Here is a 14,872-nt window from a genome sequence, read left to right on the forward strand (position 1 = left end):
GTCCCGCTTGATCAAGGTAAAGCTAATGAGATCTACGACGATTTAGGGTTTTCACCGCATAATCGGATCATCCTACTCAGATTGGGCCTCGCGCTCGCGCACGGTGATCGTGAGCCGATCCTAGACAGGGCCTAAAAACCAACACGAGGTTGATCCCCGAACATCCGTTCTAGGACTAGCAAACGCCACCCTACACGCCGCTGGATCCTCCGACCCCTTGTAAGGCCTAACTATTGCAGATATTAAACTAATCCTTGTAGAACAAGGATGCAATCGTAACGGATCAGATCTACTACACTATGATCAAGCGGGGTGCCGCCCCTACACCTAAGACAGGTGTAAGGGCGGCTAGACATGCAAGGGTTGCACTACGAAAGCATGTAATATGAAGAACAATGCTAACCCTAACATGTCTAAGATAACTACGTTGCTCGCCATCAAAAAGGCTTCAAGTACGAGCAACGCATGAACAACGTAGGCAAGCTTAGGCCGCCTAGATCGCAAGATGCGATCTAGGCAGCATGATGCTTACCGGTAGAAACCCTCGAGACGAAGGAGTTGGCGATGCGCCGAGATTTGTTTGTGGTTGAACGTTGGTTGTTGTTTATTCCATAAACCCTAGATACATATTTATAGTCCAAGTGGACTTTCTAATGTGGGCGTGCACCAAACCGTGCACGAGTAAGATTCTAACTTCTAAACTAAGATGCGATCTAATATGTTACAGATAGATGGACCATTAAGCCCAACTTGGTAAAAGGCCGATTCACGTATCTCTTCTATATATATATATATTCTTCACGCCCATCTTGATCGCGGCCCACCTCTGACTCGGTCAAATTCTGGTGATAACACATGCCCCCCTGGTTTTGGAAATGACATTTCCAAAATCATTATGCCTTTCTTTCATCGGGTCATGTCGTGGCGTAACCGTCGCAGTATCCGTCATCATGATGCCTTGCCTTCTCAGCTTCTCTCGCGTGACTTGGCGTCTTTTCTCTTTCTTTCAAGCACCACTTCCTCGGAAACCGCCGTGGCATTGAATTCCCACTATATCCCCTTTTATTTAACCGTTCGGCACAGTTCAATCCTCGCATCTCCTTCGCATTAGCATTCCAAAAGCCGTCCCGCGCCACTATGTCTTCTTCCTCCTCTCGCTTCATCGGATCTTTCCACCCGGGCCCTCTTCGTCTCGCGCGCCGACGCCGGAGCCGAACCCGGCGGAGATCCATGCGGCCAACATCCGCCGTGCCATCGAGGCCGGGGAGGAGTCTAGCCATGACTTCTCCCTCTCGGTCGGAGGACGACAAATCCTCGACGGACGGGAGAGTGACCTCCGCTTCCTTGCCGACGGGGAATCGGAGGAGGAGAGCGATGACGATCGCTTTTCTCGGGACGACTTCACCACCTCCGAGGAGGTGAAGGAGGAGGAAGAGGAGGACGACGACGACGACAGCCTTCCCCGACGAACCGCCGGCCAAGCGCCATTGCCCCCGGCCGGGGAATCCGAGTGACTTCGACGAGACGACGACGACGACGACGAGGAAGATGAGGACAATGAAGGTCCCGCCGGCGGCCGTTGGAGCAGCGACGACGAACCGGCCGGGGAGCAGCGCCGACACCGGCGATGACGGCGATGATGAGGGCAGCGACGGCCCGTAGATAGGACATCTAGCATAGGACCGCAGTAGCGTAGATGGGGCCATGTATCCCCTAGTACTTCCTTTTGAGGGCCATCAGCTCCTTATGTAAGAAATCTATCAATGAAGAACTTTTCCCAATCTGATTTTGCCGATTCCTTTAGCTTATCTTAGCCGATTTCTTCTTACACTGATCTTGCCGATTCGTCCCCCTTGCCAATGCGTAACGAGCCGATAGCAACGCATCGGTCCTTCGACATTTACCCTTCCATTCTTCAACTGACGATTCTCTTCCCGGTAGATACTGTGGGATTTCCAAGAGACCCCTTAAATTCTTCCCACCGGTTTTAGCGATCGCTCATTATTCTGTGAAGAAGGCTGCAACGAAGATCAGCCGATGGTGCCCCAATCGGTTCCTCAACAGAGCATCTACCAGGCCTGTTGCCCCCCGAGTCTCAGCCAAAACAAAACAGAGACGAGGATACGCGAATTAGCTGTATGGACCTGGGCTTGATCATGTCTCGAGGGAGCTTCTTGTGCGAGCCAGCCGATTTGAACATAAATCGGCTTCTCAAGCGCAGAGCCTTCAAGGTGAGCTGCCCCCCGAGCTTTCTTCAGTTCTTGCCGGCCAGATCGGCTCCTTTCCTTTGGTGGATCTGATGCGCTCCATCCTTGACCTGATCTGCACGTCCAGGCTGCTCTTGGCCTTGTCCTTGAAGAGAGGATCTAAGCCCTTAGACTACTCCATTGAGGAGATCTTCCATTAGTGCTCCATTGACCCTCTGATCGTAACAGTTACTCCTCTTAAGTCGATGTCTGCTGCATCGCCTGTGCTCGAAAATTTTCGAATTTTCAGAATTTTTTTGTTTTTACGGCCGACTAGCGCATCGGCCCCCATATTCCAATACCCATCACCAAAGGATGAGACGCTTCTATTGCATATCCTCGTGTTCTGTCCACCTGGGTGCCCCCCCGAGCCGATTCTGTCAAGAGAATTGATGGTATCGGCTCCGTTGGATAACATGTTGAACTCAGGCAGAATGGTGGGTGAGGATAATTTTGGCCGATTGCTGGAATCGGCCTCCATGTTGCTTGTTCGATGAAAGGTTTTGTAATGTCCCTTCATAAATTTTTGGGGCCGATCACAACGATCAGCCTCGCCATGTTTGCTCATTGACGTGTTCTTGCTACTCGTCCGGTGCCGGTAGACGTAACCAGCCCAATCTCTGATTTTATCATGTTGGTGCGCTTGCTGTTGTCCACCTTGGATGTATCGTGTAACCGTGGAGCACTGAGCTTCGTCGGAAGAACGAGCACCATGTTTGTGCCAGCCGATGTTTCATCATCGGCTTTCCTTTGCTTGGGGCGCCACTCCATTTTCCGCGGACGACCCTCTTCATCCAGGGTTCGCTGAACCTTTGCAGCCGCATCAGGCCTTGCCTTCCTCAATGTATGCAAGTATAACCTCTCGGCTTCTTCCGGGCCGCGCAATCGTTGAACCCTCGCGTTTCGGGAACGGCTGAGTCCGTCGGGGCACCACCGTGGCCGGTGATACCGTCTTCTTCTTCTCCCTCGTCTTCTCGAATCTTCGAGATCTTCCAACCGAGGGGACTCAGCTCGTTTGCTCTGTGGCGGGAGAGGTCCTAAGCGCTCGAACACGGACACGTTGGCTGCCTCCTTCTTCTTCCGGTTGCATTCCGGGCAATTGCCGATTGTTGGCAATCGGCTCATTCCTGAATCCCAGCAGTGCCTGAAGAAAGGACAATCCCAGTGCCTGTCCTCATCGTCTTGCTCCCTTGCCTTTCCCTTGGCACAACGCTCGTGCTCCTCCTCATTGCGATTATGCCGACGATGTCTTCTGGCTTCTTTAGCCAGACGATCTCTTTCATCATCATCGCTGGACTGTCGGCGTTGGTCGTACTGACTCACATACTTATTGAGGAGGTGATCAGAGAGAGGTCGTTGATATCTTATGTCCTTCACTTCTCCCTCTGTTACGTAGCGCTTGCCGTCTTGGCGGAGCCGATCGCGTGGAGCGGCTTCCTCTGTTTCTTTGCTATGAGAGCAGCTGCCCTCATCTCCATCCTTGCCGCCGTGGTGTCCAAGATCTACCATGTTGATATTGCACAGAAACCCGGCCGGCACCCTCCATGGCAAGCATACTCCACCATGTTCACGGCGGGGAAGGGCTGGGTATCGACCTTCATGGCGTATTGGTTGAAAATTAGACGCCCGTTCTCTATCGCCGCTTGGATGTGCTGACGCCACACCCTGCAGTCGTTGGTGGCATGGGAGAGCGAGTTATGCCATTTGCAGTATGGCTTTCCATTCAGCTCTTGCGCCGTGGGGAATTTGAGACCTTCGGTATCTTCAACTGCTTTTCCTTGAGTAGGAGGTCGAAGATTTGCTCGGTCTTGGTCACGTCAAAATCAAATCCCCTGGGCGGGCCTCGGTGGCTTTACCCATTTGCGGAGACACGGGGTTCCTCCCCGAGTCCACTCGGCCATCGCTACTTCTTGGTCTCCCGCAGAACTTCGTCTTCCTCTCGCATCGACCAGGGCTACCGCACGCTTGAACTTGTCTTGGTACATGTCCGGGTGGCGTTGTTCATATGCTGAAAGTTTCGAACCACGTGCGCCGACGAGGGATAATCTGCTTGGGAGGCCATGTCCTTGAGCTCGTGTTGCAAGGCCCGCTACTGCCAACTCGATCGCTTCCTTTTCAGTTATACGAACCGAATAGCATCGGTTCCTAAGATTCCTGAAGCGCTGGATGTATTCCGTCACAGTCTCTCCGCGCTTCTGACGTAGTTGTGCTAGATCGGCAATGCTAGACTCGGAAGCTTCCGAATGGTACCGCTCATGGAACCGCTCTTCCAACCGCTTCCAAGTCTGGATGGAGTTCGGTGGTAGCGATGTGTACCACCCGAAAGCCGATCCCGTGAGGGACTGTGAGAAGAACCTCACGCGCAACTCATCCGACGCCGAGATCGTGCCCGACTGTGCCAAATATCGGCTCACATGCTCGATGGAGCTGGACCCATCCGACCCACCGAACTTTGTGAAATCCGGGAGCCGATATTTGGGTGGCAGCGGGATCAGTTCGTAGCTGTTGGGGTACGGCTTGGTGTAGCCGAACGCTTTCCTTTTCGGCATCATACCGAACTGATCTTTCGTAATTGTACAAATCTGATCCGCCGTGATGGCCGAAGGTGTCGAACCCCGAAGATTCGCCGGGTGGCATACTTAACCAGCCATGCTTGCTTTTCCGGTTCTAAGCCAACTGCAGGGAGCTGGGCTTTGGAGGTTCGTCGGGGTGGCGTACTTAGCCAGCCCACGATTGCTTCTCGGGATCGGCTCCCGACGTTCCTCCCGCCGTCCCGGAGGCCGCCGATATTGCAGCCTAGTTCGAGAGCGCCCGGGCGTTGCGGTCCGGTACGTATGCGCACGTGTATCCGTGCGGGATCTCCTTAGGTGGCTCGGGTAGGAATTGGTAGTCACTAGGATCACCACCAACCTTGTAGACGACGTATGCCGATGAGTTCGGCAGTTCCGGTGCTACCCATGCGAACGGCCGGGGCCGGAGCGGCATCTCTCCTTTGAAAGTCCCCGCAGCTGGTCCCGACGGGGAGTACCGGTGACTCATGATTTCCTGGACGACGCGCGAGCGACACGCTCCAAGGTGTTCACCAGGCTCTCGAGTGGCGGTGCAGCGAATGAGCCACCATGTAGTTGATCTCCTCGCCGCAGCCGACTCGGTGCGTTCTTCTGACGGGGCGGACAGGTCCACTCCATCGAGCGCGCCTTCAGGTGTGAAACCCTTCCACCTGACGCCATGGGAGCGGGTTCGGTGGAAGGAGCCGATGAGTTCGGCTTCGAGGGTTGCCTTGATCTCGTCATGCTTCTTCTTGAGCTCATCAAGCGGATCCGCGTACGTGACCGGAGTGTCTTCCGCCATCTCGGATGTAGATGGCGATGTCGTGGATGTCGTCGACTGTCCCACCGGGGTGCCGCGAATGTGTTGACGTCGAAACCCCCCGGCGGGCGGAGACGGGCAACACGGTAGAGCCGGGAACAACTAGGGCTGCGGCTGGCCCCAGTCCCTCCGAGCGACGGCCCGCAAAGCCTCCTGGTCGCACGCGCCGATGTTTATCACAAGGGCGTGCCACCTGACCTATACCTGATCAGGAAGGTGTGGATGATGCCTCGCTTAGTTTCCTGCAGGGCACACACGTAAACGTTAAATACGAGTCTCGATCGGCTCTCAGGTTATCCTGTGAATCGGCTCAAAGAGCCGATCCACCCATGATTCAGACGGGGTGTCCGAATATATGGTGGTCCTGCTTGATCAAGGTAAAGCTAATGAGATCTACGACGATTTAGGGTTTTCACCGCATAATCGGATCATCCTACTCAGATTGGGCCTCGCGCTCGCGCACGGTGATCGTGAGCCGATCCTAGACAGGGCCTAAAAACCAACACGAGGTTGATCCCCGGAACATCCGTTCTAGGACTAGCAAACGCCACCCTACACGCCGCTGGATCCTCCGACCCCTTGTAAGGCCTAACTATTGCAGATATTAAACTAATCCTTGTAGAACAAGGATGCAATCGTAACGGATCAGATCTACTACACTATGATCAAGCGGGGTGCCGCCCTTACACCTAAGACAGGTGTAAGGGCGGCTAGACATGCAAGGGTTGCACTATGAAAGCATGTAATATGAAGAACAATGCTAACCCTAACATGTCTAAGATAACTACGTTGCTCGTCATCAAAAAGGCTTCAGTACGAGCAACGCATGAACAACGTAGGCAGGCTTGTGCTGCCTAGATCGCAAGATGCGATCTAGGCAGCATGATGCTTACCGGTAGAAACCCTCGAGACGAAGGAGTTGGCGATGCGCCGAGATTTGTTTGTGGTTGAACGTTGGTTGTTGTTTATTCCATAAACCCTAGATACATATTTATAGTCCAGCGGACTTTCTAATGTGGGCGTGCACCAAACCGTGCACGAGTAAGATTCTAACTTCTAAACTAAGATGCGATCTAATATGTTACAGATAGATGGACCATTAAGCCCAACTTGGTAAAAGGCCGATTCACGTATCTCTTCTATATATATATATATATATATATATATTCTTCACGCCCATCTTGATCGCGGCCCACCTCTGACTCGATCAAATTCTGGTGATAACACTAGTTGAATTAATGCATGTGTTTTTCCGTGGATTTCAGAAATGTATGTCAAATTTCACACATGTCACATTTGAATTTTTATTTCCTTCGAACACATCTCTCTGGGCATTTGCGAGGGAGTTTTTTGTTTTTTTAACGTCAACATGACATGAAAAAATGGAACATACATATCGAGATAAATTTAAAACGGATATTCAACATGCATATAAAAAAGAACTGTATGTTTAGAGACTAGCCATAATGCTGAAGACCTTCTTTTTGCGATAAAGGACTGATGATATTAAGCCAAAGTTCTTACAGAAAGGTCCCTAACAAACTGAAAAATTACAGATAAGGCCAACAGGACCCCGACTGCATCAACGACAACGAGGATGTATGACGGCGCGCCGCCGCTGCTTCTCCTCACTGACCCTGGAACGGGAGAAGACCCTCTTGCGGCCGGGAAGTCGACAAACTCAGCTCCGAGGAACCTCCGCCCAGCACCGCCGACATCGTCGCTTTGCTCAACATCACCAAGACCTTCAAGCTCTTCAGACGTCCGGCTCCACCGCACCATGGACACCGGTGAGGGAACGCCATGCAGCACAGCTCCAAGGACCTGCACACATGACCAAAGTGGTCGATCTGCAGAGAGGCTCCACCGAGCCGCACCGCCGGAGAGGCCGACCGCCACCACAAAACTCCGCCCCGACCGTGCCGCCCACTCCTCGCCGCCGCCGGCAGGAGACCTACCAAACCCTACTCCATACACACTGCGAGACGGGATCCCCAACCTCCCACCGCCGGAGCGGCCAACGGAGGCGGGGATCCGGCGAATCGACGGTGGCTTAGTGGATTGGCCGGCGGGATCCAGAAAATCGCCCCTGCTACAGTGACAGTAGGGGGAAAGCGTCCAGGCTCGCTTTTTTATAATGTTGAAGACCTGAAGCTGATAGACATACTTTCATGTTTAGATATACACTTTGAGTACTGGGCTTACGAGAAGATGCTCATATATCATTTTAACACACAAAAGTATGTTTAGAGACCACCCATGATGCTAAATACTGAAGCTAATAATCATACGTTCACGTTTAGATATACACACTTTGAGTACTGGGCTCATGTGTCATTTTAACACAAACATTTACCACTACAGCTATAACTACTCCAACGTGTATGGTTATGATATCTCGCCACGGGAAAAATAGGCGTTATCGTGCAGTGTATCTATGTCGTGTGCCCTCGCATGACAAAGATTTTCTTGCCGTGCGCACGTAGAAAAACGTACGGCAAAGATCTTGGTCACGAAAAACGCAGACACGAGCGCACGGCAATATACGATTCATGGCAACGACGGAAGAAAGCTAAGCGGCAAAGGACCAACACATCACACGGTAAAGATAGGTTGCACGACAAATACGCTAGGCACAAAGCAAACCTTTGCCTAATGTTTTTAACAAACATAGCGCAAAGCAAGCCTTTGCCTAGTGTAAGCGCACGACAAAGATGTAAAAAATTGGATTTCTTCTCAGCTCAACAGGCGTGGCGTGGTATAGGTATCAACAAGCTAACACTTAGCCTAGTGGCAAGGTTGCACGCTTCTCCTACTCTGCGTCCTTGGTTTGAATCCCAAACCGGCTAATTTGGAGTTTTTTTTTAGATAAAACATGTTTGGCACACGACAAAGAAGCGCCGTGCAAAGTTGGCGAGGCGCACGGCAAAGCCTTTTCCGTGCAACGTTGGCAAGGCACACGGCAAAGAAGTCTTTGCCGTCGATGGTATTGCCGTGCGACCTTTGCCGTGCATATGGATCCATTTGCCGTGCAAATAGTTGCACGGCAAAGCCTTGTTTTCCCGTAGTGTTTGTAAGGTTACATATCGTATGTAGCTACTTTTTAAAATTAAGATTATCGAATTCACGGTGGAGCTGACTGGTTATGATTTTATCCTCTAATTATCTTCACTCAAAGGTACTCACAATTATCATTAAATCTAAATAAAGTTTAAATAAAAGTAATTGTTTCTTAGAGCTTGTGAACAAAGTAAGTAAAATAAACTAAAGTAAATGAGACGGTGTGCGAATGATAGTAAAGTAACTGGAACTCAATAGGTGATTTGTGCCCTAGAGACACATAAATTCAATTCGGCACATGGAAGCATATGCTCTGCCATCGAAAATATATTTTGAAATGTCAAAAAAATTCAAACGAAAATTTCCACGCTTAAGTATAGACATTCTATGTGCCATCAAGTTTTACGAATAACCAATATTTTTTGTGACTTACGTGAAAAAGACAAAAAAAAAGCTACGTAGACAACCTTTTTTACACCAAAATTCATCTTTTTTACACATGACACTAAAAAGACCGTTTTCCATGGAACGACTTTGTGAGCGTGTAAAATCTCGAGTTGTACCCATTAAATTTTGTCTTTGAATTTTTAACATTTTAAAAGTGTATTTAAAATAAAATTTAAAAACCGGGAACACATGCTCCCGGGTGCTGAAACACCACTCCCGTAGGCACATAAATAAAGATAATTTTATTCTCACATCTATATTCTTCATAATAATTTTTATGCCCTGCTATTGCTATAACTGTATTAATCGGAAACATTAATGCATTGTGATATTGAGTAAAACCTTATCTCTAGTGTCTATTGATTAATAAGATGATCAAGATTCTCTAATCATAGACACCAAGGTTATTAATAATGGACTCATCTTGTTGGATGAAGAACATGGCGGACACACCCATATAAGGTATCGATCATGTCACAAAATTCAACATTATACAATATTGTAACCTAATTCTTAAACCATAAGATCCTATTAGAATCAGTACCACACGTGATTTAAAGTTGTCAGAATCGTGTACGCGTGAGATACAACCGAGGAGGCGGCGGAAAAAGACACAAAACCCATCTAGGGTCCCATCCTCCTCGCCGGTGATACTGCCGGTCCGCTCCGCCTTCGGTGGCCTTGGGGCCTTGGAGGTGTGGTGGACCACGGTCCCTCGTCGGCGGGGAGTTTCCGTTCTTAATTCAGTTTGCTTTTCAGTCTCTTTTTTGGGATGGTGAGTCGGCGGCTACATCCTGAAGTCAGAATAAGGTCCTCCCCGTCCTATCCTCGCTTCGATGGTGCATCTAGCACTGACGGGGGGCGCGTGGAGTTGTGTGCCCGTCGGATCTCCTGGGATTTGGTCGGTTTTCGTATTTGTTGGTGTGGTTTCATGTCAGTCTCTCCTGATCTACGGTTGTCATCATTGGGTGCTGCTCTGGTGCGCTGGTTCTTTGGGATCTTAGCACGACAACTTCTCGTCTGTGTACTACAACAAGCTCTACTACGATAAGCTTTGGCTAACTCCGGCGATGGAGGTGCGAGGATAACGGCGAACCTTCGGCTCGTGCTAGTGTTTGTAGTCATCGCTAGGTGGCCCGAGTGCCAATTTATATTTTTTTTTTACTTTTTAAATTATTTGTACTACTGTTGATGATCGGTGGATTTCTGTCTGGCAAAAAAAAGTTATTAGAATCGTGATTCTAAATTAAATCTGAATCTCGATTGTGCCATGGCCAGAGCGGCCCATGCGCATCAAAAGAGAAAACCCAGACCTGCTGCGGGCTTCATGCCAGGTTTTGGTCACGTGTCTCAAGCACTGCTTCCGAGTGGCCCGAAAAGGCCCGGCCCGATGGCCAGGATTTGGCGTCCGTGCACCTTCGATATCTTCCGGACCCTTCCCTTATTCGAAGAGAAAGAAAGCCAAAGGAAGACAAAGAAACAGAGTCGACGGCGATTTAGGTCCTTGCCAAAGTGGGAAAAAAGAGGGGCGGTCCCATCTTGCAAACAGAAGGAGACTCGTCCGTCGACATGGTGAACAAGGCGGAAGAGACACATTGCCTCATTGGACCCAACGCTGCCGTGGTGCCAGTCGATGAGGATGAGGAGGAGGCACGGCGAGCGTGGGGGTGGGGGTGGCTGCCGCTCGCCTCCGTACTCTTTCCCCGACCGGATCCTGATCCCGTCCGTGTCGGCGTGCCGCTGGACGACCTGCAACTACAGAGGTTTGATGACAGGTTCGATTGATCAGACCCTCCATCCTATTCGATTGATTGATACGCACAAGTCCAAACTCGCATAGATCAGAATGGAATCGGATGGCTTGCGCTTGCGCTTTTGCATCCAGTCTATTATCAAAATTTGCCGTCTCTTATTTTGTTGATCCTTGTGTATGTTTTTTTTTTTTTTTGTAGTCCGAAGGTGCTGGGGCGCTTGGAAAGGTTAGCTCGCGATAGCAAGATTGTGCTGGAATGCCTTGGGTGGTACAACAGTATGCATCCGGTGATCTATTTTTCCTTACTCAACTTTCCTGCATAGCAATTTGGGCCTATATTTTCACTGTTTTAATTAGACTCACCAAAATGTGCTACCCCCTCTGATCCATAATTTCAACTAAAACCACTACACTTATCATGGATTTGACAGAGTAGATAAAGTCATTAGTTACTACCTCAAACCATCAAATAGACTTGATTTATTTACTTCTCTTTACTAGAACAACTTTACTGCTTTCTGTTTTCACTTCAGACTTGATGCGTTGCATCGACAATGTGATTGTGAATATCGGTACCTCATGTATAAAGCTTAAAGACTTCGATACCTAATGTATAAATCTGTTTGGATTTGAAAGTTGACAGTTATGCAAGTGGATTTGTCATAAAAAATAGTATCTTCAGATAATATGTTTTAACTGATTTTGTTAAGCAATAATAATTGTAATTATATTAAGTGTGGCCAATGTGTGTTGAAGACAGTGTTGATATCATCCTAAACTACCAGTAAAAAGTCAGGAGGTAACAACTAAGTAAATTAAGTCCTTGGTCTTTTTGTTTTGTTTTACCTTCCCCTGTACCAATTTCTTTTTTCGTACCTAAAGTAATATGTTCTTTTTTCCATGATGTTCCTCCTGTGCCAAATTATTTTTGGTTCCTAAAACGAACCAGTTTATTTTTCTATGATTTTTTTTTACCTTTGCTGCTACCTGTACCGATTCCGTTTTCCTGATTGGCTGGTTGATTAGGGTGAGGAGTATGAACCTGCTCCTGGTATGGTGATTGACGGAAGCAGACTTGACAGGGGCATGTGCTGGACTCATGGCAACTTCGTGGCACGTCGGAAGCTCTCTGGCTGCTTGTCCTTCCCACCCGCTCCTCCAACGCTGTTCTTTTTTGAACTCACTAGAGAAAAGAATATCAATAAAGTTGTCACATGCACCCCTCTAGGTAAGTATCTACTTGATCTGATTCTCTTTTGTCTGTGCAAGAGTATGAACTTTAAAAGAGCATGGCATTTTCATCAAAAGACATGCCATCATGTTGAGAAAGCTACTGCTATATGTCTAAGATTCACCTTAGCTTATAGAATACTCAGATATTCGAATTTGCTCCCAAGAGCATACCTTCCCAGGTGAAATTTGAAATTCCGATTTAAAAAACATCCGAAAAATTTAATACAGTAAATGTCTGTTGTGTGTGTTCATGTAAAATTTTATTTTAAAAGGATTAGTTTTGTGGCCTGTGCGGAAAAAACAAATTTGGTGCTTCAAAAAATGTTTCCTAGAGCTCTGGGATTTGTTTTTTATTCCTACGACAGGACATGTACTTATTCATGGAACTTTGCTGGCCCATGCGAGACACACACATATAGTCAAAACAATTCTGAGTTTTTGAATTTTTAAACTATTTCTAATTATTTTACTTTTCATCCTGGGATCATATGCACCTGGGAGCTGAAATGTCGCTCACATAGAGTACTACTTTATCAAAAAGTACTCTGAGACTTATGTTTGAAACTGCTTTCGTCTCTTGACCTAGTAAATTTGAAGGCTTCATGATTTACGAGGAAAAAAGAGTTACCCATGCTTATGACAAGGGTTCTAGTTACCGTTTTAAATATTCGTGCTATTAGAGTTTTGATCATGTCTGTGTTATCGGTTATTTTAAAGTATATACTATATAGCATTTTGTGCATTCTGCTTATTTCATTCTTTATGCGTCAAAGTTAAAGAACAGGCAATTAAACACAGAAAGGTACGATTTTTTCAACTAGTACAATATTATTCTAATAAAAAACACATAAACACAAACTCAGCTAGAGTTTGTTTAGAAAATACAACTTATTTCACATATTCCTTTTTAATTAAAAGAAAAATAAAATTGATAAAACCAAAATTGAAATGAGCTGAAAATGGGCTGTCATGTTCATTGGATGGTTAGAAACACAAATTATTTTGCAGCCTGAGTGTAGAGCTATTTTTTTTCTTAGACATAGATATCTGTCATTCCGAAGTGTATTTTTCACTAAACAATGCTTTTTGTATCGAGCTTACTATCCCGAATGACTAGTTTCTAGTAAATTTTAAGTTTTCTTAACATATTTTAGCTACTACCTCCGTCTAAAAATAGGTGTCTGACTGCATTTTAGTTAGAGATACGTCCGAATCTAGATAAAGTTGAGACACCTATTTTTAGACGGAGGGATCGAGTACATGATTTCTGTAATTTATGATTATATGCTATATCGACTGAAGTAGTAAAAGTATAATCTACTTATAATCAAGAGAAAATTAAACTTCATGAATTGACATGCTGTACCAGAAATGTTAAAATAAAAATGCACTACACATTCCTATTCTTTGATCAACATGTATGATTCCTAGGTCTGCTGAGGGAAGTGATTTGAGTTCTAATTTCTGTTAGGAAAGGAGAGAGTGTATAAGTAAATACTTCCAGTCTGAACTGCGTACTCTATGACTGACCCTTCCAGCTCCTGTAGTGATGCTGTTCTCTCATTATTATCTTCCATTGCTTATTTCATTACATCAGCAGCCAGAGGGAATGACAAAATTTTCTAACCGTGTATATTCCCCCATCAACTGCTTCGCTGGATTTTCCGGATCTTTATTATGCATCTCTGCTTCACATTATGTGCAGTTTAGATTCATGTGCGAACTAATTGCAGGAACTTGCCCCTTTGTTGGCATATAGATGGGCATTATGCTGTCTAGATATTTAACATAAGTCATCATTGCATTATTTGTGTAACCTTTTTAAAAAGATATTAAAAACCTTGTTAGATTCTTTTGTACACTGCATGTTCTTCGGCTAAAACATGTCTGTTTTTTCAGATGAACCAGTTACTGAAACCTCCTACAATGTCCTTGGTTTCCACGTTGGGTGGGGGGGTCGTCGTCATGGTGGCTGTACGTCGCTCTTCCCCTCTCTCTGATATCTTTTACTTCATGTTGAATAATTGTTGCTTTCTTACATAGTCTTTGACGTAGCTTCCTGCGTTCTTCTTCTCCAGCGGACTGCATTTGCAAGACATGCTACCGCCAACACCCTTATGATTTGAGTACATGCGTATGTGAAGATAGCAAGGTCGAGCCAGTATGTGACATGTGCTACCCTCGCTTCGGTGTCATTCATCCAATCCAAGGAGGGTTCGAGTTGGGCTATAACACTAAACTTGAGCGTGATTTTTTTCGCCCCCATAAAAAACAAACTTCTAATCAGCACCCATGATGCTTGAGGCTATCTGCTAGTAGAACTATGTATTTGCCAGTTTGAATGCCATGCATTTTATTTTTATCACTTCACTGTTACATCATTTCAGGCCATTTTGGTTGAATATGTGAACTTCTCAAATAACATGTAACTTAATATATATGTCAAGTATGTTATCTGAATGGAAGTCCTATAGTACCGATAATTTGTACTAAAATAAATTGTCGGCCATTCTATCAGTTTTGAACTTATATGTAAATATGTTGTCTGAATGGAAGTCCTATAGTACCGATACTTTGTAAAATAAATTGTCGATGATTCTATCTAGTATTGAAGTTTGTCGACTGTGTTGCTCCTCATCTTAAGTTAGCGAAACAGTTCTTTCCATGCAGTATTTTCTTCCTTGCATGCAGTATTTTCTTTCGATGGAACTGGAGAAAATTACAAAAACCACTACATTACAGACAATGATATCAAGAAACCACC

At 46.6% G+C, this 14,872-nt stretch overlaps 1 long non-coding RNA gene across 1 annotated transcript; it reads left to right on the forward strand.

The window, feature by feature from the left end:
• The first annotated feature begins 12,069 nt into the window (after positions 1-12,069).
• LOC124660817 lies at positions 12,070-14,386 on the forward strand. The gene is made up of 3 exons (XR_006989973.1): positions 12,070-12,103; positions 14,008-14,082; positions 14,187-14,386. It is a non-coding gene; the product is annotated as an uncharacterized LOC124660817 (long non-coding RNA).
• The last annotated feature ends 486 nt before the right edge of the window (positions 14,387-14,872 follow it).

The sequence above is a fragment of the Lolium rigidum genome, chromosome 6, assembly GCF_022539505.1.
Source record: "Lolium rigidum isolate FL_2022 chromosome 6, APGP_CSIRO_Lrig_0.1, whole genome shotgun sequence".
In the NCBI taxonomy this organism is placed as follows: domain Eukaryota; kingdom Viridiplantae; phylum Streptophyta; class Magnoliopsida; order Poales; family Poaceae; genus Lolium; species Lolium rigidum.